This window comes from Pongo pygmaeus, chromosome 5 (genome assembly GCF_028885625.2).
Source record: "Pongo pygmaeus isolate AG05252 chromosome 5, NHGRI_mPonPyg2-v2.0_pri, whole genome shotgun sequence".
NCBI classification, from domain to species: Eukaryota; Metazoa; Chordata; class Mammalia; order Primates; family Hominidae; genus Pongo; species Pongo pygmaeus.
This window is the reverse complement of record NC_072378.2, coordinates 95,571,369-95,578,242: the sequence shown is the minus strand read 5'-3', so window position 1 is coordinate 95,578,242 and position 6,874 is coordinate 95,571,369.

Genomic DNA, 6,874 nt, shown 5'->3' with positions numbered 1-6,874 from the left:
GCCTAGAATATCTCTGCTTCCCAAACCTATCAGTTTGGCGTCATTAAGCCATATTTTACAATTAAAAAAATCACCTATAATTGCTTAAATATAGCAACAAATGGTAGGGACGTCAGTTTCAAGGGCAAATCAAGCTTCCTGTAAGCAAAAGAGGCACTATATTACAAGTTAAGCAACTGAGTCTGTTTTCAGATACTTCAGAAGAAGAGGGAGAGAAATGAGATATAAAGTAATTATGAAAAATGTGGGGACTAGGCCAACTTGAAACAATAATTTCCTAGAAGGTAATGCCACAAATTATATTGTTAAATAGCAAAATCATTAACATGTTGCCAAATGTCCTTAAAATACGATTAATCTTAGTGGTAATTACCAAGTTAGTTAAGATTATTAACTGTAGCTTATTTTAAACAGAAATAGCTTAAACATCATCAGTCTGAAGTTTTCAACTAATCTTCTACAATTTATTCATATAAATTTGATCTTTGAGCCCTGAAATATTTTTCTGTTATTAAACATGCTTGTTTTATTAAGTTGGTACATCAGTAACTGCAGTTTTTACCATTAAAAATAATGGCAAAATATACATTTGGAGCACTGCTTTTGGTAAGATAAGCATATAAATTAATGTAGTATAGAAGGATCTTTAATATGAGCTGATAAAAAGCCTGGCATGCAATCTTTGTTAAGATATCTTCATGTTACTTTTTTCTACTGGTTTAATACCTATTTTCTGTATACGTTAAGAATCTTTTTAATGTATTTTACAATTTTGTTAACTTTATGGACAAACAAAATATCACTTGTACCTGAAACCAGAAATAGACACAATAGGATGCTTGGGGAGTTGAAAATTGATAGACACTTAATGAGAAAAAAAATAAAGAGAAACTAATTTCAAACACTGCCAACAATATGGAAGATAAGACCTAATCTCAAACTTCAATGGTCTTAGTTTCTAATGTAATGAAACTGTCAAAACGAAAACATACTAAACATACTAGAACAAGAAATTCAGGTGATAGATGTTACTGATTCATGTTAACTTATCTTGATCATGCGATGCCTTGTAATTTGCATCAGGATAGTATTCTGTGAATATGCATGCTGGCATAACATATGCTCACCAGGTTGCATGGTACATGTTTTATATTTTTATTTGAATCCTCCAATAATCCCGACAGTAAAGAAATAATAGCAACTGGAAAATATCCATCCTTGTTTACTCTCTCTGTGCCATAAAAATCCCAATGTCTGTGAGAATAAATGTCAACACAGAAACAGCTAATATTGCAGGAGCACTTAACATAAACTAAGAAGTTCATATCAATTCTTCTTTTGATCCTTATCTTAGTCTTATAAATTGAAGTACTTTTCATTTCACATGATAGGCTTCAGGCTATGAGAGATTACATGGCCAGAATTTTGACCAATGTGTCTGTCCCCTAAGATTTTGTGCTTAACCACTTTCATACTGCTCCCCCCACACACTTCTGCTGTGCTGTCATAAAAGGTTTTCTTAACAATCTGAATCCAATGCAGGTTTCAAGTCTTATTACCTTAATTTTTAGCTAAATTTCTTTTGGTTGACACCCAAAAGAGAGAACTGAGTTCCCAGAGTAGCAATCATTTTAGTGCTAGTTTTTAATACTTGAAAAATGTCTACATGTCTTTGAGCTTATTTAAATTTCCACTTAATAAATATATTAAAGTACCCAGACTGGAACTCTGATCAAATTAAATATTAATCTGACATCTTTTTCAGTGGTCTAAAAACAATTGAGGATTTTAGCACCACATTATTTCTGGATGTCTCTCAAAACCCAGAACAAAAAATGGGTATTGATTGCCCTTCACTTCATCCCTTTTCAAATCACATTTTTATCTTTTTACACATGTGAAGCCTTACCAGATGAGGCCTTTGCCAGCATTTAGCATCAATACATTTTTGCAACCAATTTGAAGTTCCAATACATCCATCTCCTTTGCACAATATGTCTTAGTATTACAATAAAGTTATTAAGATCTGTGGTTTCCTGAATGTGTCCATCACCTAATTTCAATTTAGTTTTTTTTTGGTTCTGAATTACTACTTTTAAATGGCCCTTTCAGAGGCAAAGAAAGACACACATTAGAACTATTTACTAGTATCAAATTATATACTTAGCTGTAAGGTTATCTCTATAGAATGTTCAATGTCTGGATTAAAGCGCAAAGGAATATAAATCTAATATGATTTTGAACATTTAAATTTCATTGCTTTGTATCTCAACCCTTGATACATGGTGACATGTCATTACAAACTTGGATATTTGGTGTTTGTTAGTTTATTGTTTGTAACTGAAAAATGTGTATATATATGCAATCTCGAAGTAAACTTAATTTCAAGAAAAGCTTGTGGGAGTAAATTCTGATTATTTCCTAAAGGTTGATAAAGTCATTTGCATGCCATTTGATATTTACAGTTACCTTAGCTGCCTTCTCCCTTCAGTTCCAAAAATAGAAGTTAATGTGATTTTATAACATATTTAGATGTACGGACTATAGCAAATAATTATATTTTAAGAAGAAAGCCATCTTTGTAAAGCATTGTAAGTTAAAAATGCAGAGATACTATGAATTATTTGGGGTTTTATCATGAAAAAAATGGATACCACTATACACTTATTAGAGTGGTTAAATTAAAAAATATATATTAGCAATACTAGTATACTGATGAGGATATGAAGCACTTGGAGCTCTCATACATTGCTAGTGGAACTACAGAATGGTACAACAACTTGAAAAGTAACTTCTTATAAAGCTAAATATACACTTACTTAATGACCCAGCAATCCCACCCCTGAGTAGTTACTCTCAAGTAATGAAAACTTACATCTTCATGAAAATCTATACATGAATATTTATAGCAGCTTGCCTCCTAATTGCCAAAAAACTGGAAATGACTCAAATATTCTCTAACAGATGAATGGACCTGAGAAGATAAGGAAAATCCATCATTCTCTTTATTAAGAGTGAAAAGATACACCGACCAGGGCTTTTTGTGAGAATCAGCTTCTTTTGTATTTTAGACACCTACCACCATCACTGACATTTTTGTACAGTTCCTGACCTCAGTGGCAATAGTAACATTCAGATTCTCTGTAGACCAGCAGTGTACCTGAGATCCAGTGGTTGTATTAGTTTTGTAAGTACACAGATTCTTAAATTAAAGCCTGTCCTGTGTGAATATCTACAGTGCTTATTGCTTTTCTGAATAAGTGCTGCTCTAATAGAAGAATGCATTACCTTCACTTTACAAATGTGCATTCTGAGGCATTGAAAGTTTCACAGTGAGTAGAGGTAAAGACATGATAGGATTGTAAAATCAGTACTCTTTCTTTACCTCTAGAATTTCTGCTGCTTTCCATAGGAGAATGCTGCTTTTAAAAAAATAGTGGAGTGACCTATCTTTAGCCATTTTCCTTTGGGTAACATAATACGGATGTTGGGTCATGCACATAAGAAAGAAAGACACTCATTTCCCTTTATACTAATGGTACAAGACAGCATTATGAGAATAAATAATAGAGATGGACCTTTTTGAAGATCTATATGTAGGTCACAGAATACTGAATGGGGCCACAAATTATGTCTTACCCTTGACAAAGAGATCACTAGAGATAACATATAAGATGACAACAATCAGAAATTATAACTTTGGTAATATCAAAGGAGATTGGGCAAAAAAAGTCTTAAGTTGACTTCTAGGAGATAGGAAGTAACCAGATTACAAAGTAAATAACTAGGGATCTACTTGGAGTTGAGAATCTTCATGGACAAATATGATTTAAAAAAAGGTCAAACTGGGCCAGGTGCGGTGGCTCACGCCTGTAATCCCAGCACTTTGGGAAGCCGAGGTGGGTGGATCACGAGGTCAGGAAATCGAGATCATCCTGGTTAACACGGTGAAAACTCGTCTCTACTAAAAATACAAAAAAAATTAGCCAGGCGTGGTGGCGGGTGCCTGTAGTCCCAGCTACTCGGGAGGCTGAGGCAGGAGAATGGCGTGAACCCGTGAGGCGGAACTTGCAGTGAGCCGAGATAGCGCCACTGCACTCCAGCCTGAGTGACAGAGCAAGACTCCGTCTCAAAAAAAAAAAAAAAAAAAAAGGTCAAATTGAAGCACTGATGAAAGGAACAATAGGGCTGTTTGCAAAACTCAACACATGCAGTGAATCCCAGGAAAACTGGGTATGCAGAAGGAAATGTTCCGCCAGGTCTCATGTACCACTTTAAAAATAAAATAAAGCCAAGAAAAGAGACAGACTACATGAGTGGGTTTCACAGATTGAGTTTCAAAGGCACTGTGAGTTTCTATATGCAGTTTACATATGTAAAATGCTTTATTTTGTTTTTCTGCTAAATTAACACTCAATATAATATTTTGACAAAAGTGCTTGTGTCATAGTCAGGTATTCTCATGAATATGCAACCGTGAGGGAATTTCTTTTAGAAAATAATATTCTTGAAATGATGTAAAGATTTCTGGAGAAATATGTTTCCCACTATGCTTTTGTGAAATCATATCATATCCCATTATTCAAAAAACTTGAATTAAAAACATAAATTCTTAAAAATTATTATACAAGAGATTTGTATTTCAGCTGTATTCATCAACAGTGATTTTATAATCTATGTACCTGCATCTATTTTGATGAAAGTGAATTTATTCCTATTTTATAAAAGGAAAAATAAAGTTTTAAATATTTTAGACTTCTATTACAACAAACGTGAAAGTTCTAAATTTCCCATGTTTGTATTATATATTTACATATTTCTCATGAGAACCAAAAATTAATTTCACTTTTTCATATACTCATTGGTTTTCAAATTTCTTTATACTCAATATTTATTAATCATTTTTATTAAGTGCTTTAATATAAAATTTTAAGAAATAAATAGAAATTCACAAACAGCAATTTGAAATAGCCCTATTATCTGTATTTAGCAAATGCTGTATTTTGCTTTCACTTTAAAACAGATGTTAGAAAATTCAATCGAATGTATGTTTTGAAATATGCTCATAAACAATTTTATGTGTTTAGAGATTTATTCATAAATTTCCTAATTAGGTGCCAACTATATTGATAGATAAAAATACCTACAATGGAAAAAAATAATTTTTTTTGAATTGAATATTTGGTCTTACAGAATACAATACACAGAACACAATGTGAATGGAATCTTCATCCCAGAGCTCAATAGCAAAATTGGAAATGAGTTTAAAAGGCTGAGAAATCAAAAGGTAAAATAATTTCACATATTTAGAAATTAAAGATAATATTTCTAAGAAATCCAGGAGTCAAAATGTACAGTAGAAGTTAAGAAGCTAAAAAATAAATAGCAAAGAAAATATGATATATTAAAAACTTAAGAATAAATCCCAATAGTAATTTGAAGGGAAATTTATAACCTTAAATGCAGCTATTTAAAATAAAAATGTTTGAAAGATAGAAAATTACTGACATCATAATTCAACATAAACTTAAGAAAGATATGCAGAAAAAAACACATGAAAGAAGTAAATAATAAGAGGCAGAATAAAACAATAAATGAAAATAACAAAGGTCTATGAAAAAGACTGATCAAATAATGTTTTGGAAAATTTAATAAAAACAACAAAAATAAGGACACTAAGAGAAAATGCACAGATAATAATAACAGCTTGTATTTCACATGTATTAACTGATTTAATTTGCAACAACTTACAGAGTAGAGAGTATCACTGTTCTCAATTTATAGTTGCCCAAAGTCACACAATTGGCCAAGCTCCCACAATAAGCCAGAAATTTCAGTTCATAGAGTCTGTCTTTAGTGCCCTTTTGTTCAGCAAATTGTTTTATATCACTAGATAAACAGTATTTCTTTCTGGATACTTTTATAATACAATAATATGATAGAATTTATGCTAATAAATTTGAAATTTTAAATAAAATAAACTCATGGTCAGTGAATGTATCATGTCTGATTCTGCTGTCATGAAAAGTATTTCTAAGAATTTGTATCTTCCTTTCCCCTTTATCCCTCTAGGCAAGCAGGGATAATTTGATTGATAATTGTGGGCAGAATAAATGGTACATGGTCAGCTCATTTCCTCCCAATTCCTTTAGAAACTGGCCGACCAGGAGAGCAATTTGTTCCTTACTCCTTTGAGCAGTGTGGGGCTAGGGGTTTTCCCTCTGTGTTCATCAGGGTGAGTTTGAGTGGATATGCTGACCTCACTGTGGATTTCAATATCAGGGAAACTGTCGGTGTGCTCCCCAACCTAACCTTCAAAATCATCCTCGTCAGCAATAAGGGTGACAGCTGCTTTCCATCGACGTTTATCTTTTGTTTTATCTTTCAATTTCTTAAGAACATAAAGGGGTGAGGTAAGGAAGAAGGAATCTTATGTATCCTCCTCAAATATCAAGATCTAGTGCATGGGGAGACAGCAGGAAGTGCAATTTTGCCGAGGAAAGATAACCTGTGCAGATGAGGATTCTGGCAGTCAGGACATGCAGCTTTAAGCATTGGGACATCACTCTGTCACAGGCCTTTGACCTTGGCAGTTTGCTATGGCCTGTGTTGTACAGTGTGACTGCATTACTAAGTGTGTGGCTGAATTTAACTTCAAGTCTTAGGTTTTCTGGAATTTTTTCTTTGTGTCACTGAAGCTTATGGTGGATAGCAAATTAGAATTAGAATCCAGACATGTATACCTCTTTGCTAACCTCTTTTTTTTGTTGTTAATGGGCCAAATGAACACAGTTCTATATGCAAGTTCTGCTGCTTCATGCTGGAATATCAAAGGAAACTGCCCCTGAAAGAGAGGGCTATGTTTTCCACTGCC